We start from the raw sequence: 1,388 nt of genomic DNA, 5'->3' as shown, positions 1-1,388 counted from the left end.
TAAATATTTAAACCAATAAGTTTAATGTACGGTATCAAACAATTAATACATTGTTACGTTTTCAAGTTATATTATATATATATATATATATATATATATATATACATATAATTGTTCGCGGATCGTCAAGAACAACCGAAAGGTATTTGAATATATGAAAGTAGTTCAAAAATTTTGAGATTCAGTTTTACAGACTTTGTTTATCGTGTAGGAAATGTTAATCATACAAAGATTAAGTTTAAATTTGGTCAGAAATTTCCGGGTCATCACATACTCCAACTCAAAATCCCGATAATCCATTTTTTGAACCCGACTTTAAAATTGAAAACCCGGAGGATATTCAAGGACAATTCCAAGATCCAGAACCACTAATCATTCCTCCTGAACCACAAACCATTAAATCAGAATCCTCTAGTGATTCAGATTCAACAAATTCAATTATGGAAGTAACGGAACCTCTAAGTATGGAAGATCGAATGAGAGCCACACGCACTGGCCAAGGTCACGCCATTATTAAGCCAGACATTAATGTGCCAGATTATGAAATCAAAGGACAAATCCTACACATGATAACTAATCAATGCCAATATAGTGGTACGCCAAAAGAAGATCCAAACAAACATCTTCGAACCTTTAATAGGATCTGTACTCTATTCAAAATCAGAGAAGTTGAGGATGAACAGATCTATCTCATGTTATTTCTTTGGACTTTAAAGGGAGAAGCCAAAGATTGGTTAGAATCGTTACCAGAAGGGGCGATTGATACATGGGATGTTTTAGTTGAAAAATTTCTTAAACAATTCTTTCCGGCATCTAAAGCCGTGAGACTTCAAGGAGAAATTGTTACGTTCACACAAAAGCCAAATGAAACTCTATATGAGGCATGGACAAGATTCGGAAAGTTGTTGAGAGGATGTCCTCAACACGGTTTAGACACTTATCAAATAGTACAAATATTCTACCAAGGATGCGACATTGCTACATGAAAAGACATCGACATAACAGCTGGTGGTTCCATTATGAAGAAAACCGCAACCGAAGCTCACAAAATCATTGATAACACAGCATCCCACTCACATGAGTGGCACCTGGAAAAAGATATCTTTCGTTCATCTAAAGCGGCTAGAGCCGATTCTAGCCATGACTTTGATTTCGTTTCCGCAAAAATAGATGCTTTCGAGAGACGAATGGAAAAAATGACTAAAGATATTCACGCAATACGAATCAGTTGTGAGCAATGCGGTGGACCACACTTAACGAAAGATTGTCACATTGAACAAACGATGGAACAATGTGAGAATGTTTCCTACATGAACCAAAGGACGGGAAATAATTATCAAAATAATTATCAACCACCAAGGCCGAACTTTAATCGAAATCAAAACATT

The 1,388-nt window shown here is 35.7% G+C and overlaps 1 non-coding gene across 1 annotated transcript; it reads right to left on the bottom strand.

Moving 5' to 3' along the window:
• Window positions 1-824: 824 nt before the first annotated feature.
• LOC139846267 (small nucleolar RNA R71) lies at window positions 825-931 on the bottom strand. Its single transcript, XR_011758994.1, has one exon. It is a non-coding gene; the product is annotated as a small nucleolar RNA R71 (small nucleolar RNA).
• Window positions 932-1,388: the final 457 nt, after the last annotated feature.

Source organism: Rutidosis leptorrhynchoides, chromosome 4, assembly GCF_046630445.1.
Source record: "Rutidosis leptorrhynchoides isolate AG116_Rl617_1_P2 chromosome 4, CSIRO_AGI_Rlap_v1, whole genome shotgun sequence".
Lineage (NCBI taxonomy): Eukaryota > Viridiplantae > Streptophyta > Magnoliopsida > Asterales > Asteraceae > Rutidosis > Rutidosis leptorrhynchoides.
The sequence above is the reverse complement of the archived record's forward strand: the minus strand, read 5'-3'. Positions and strand labels throughout refer to the sequence as shown.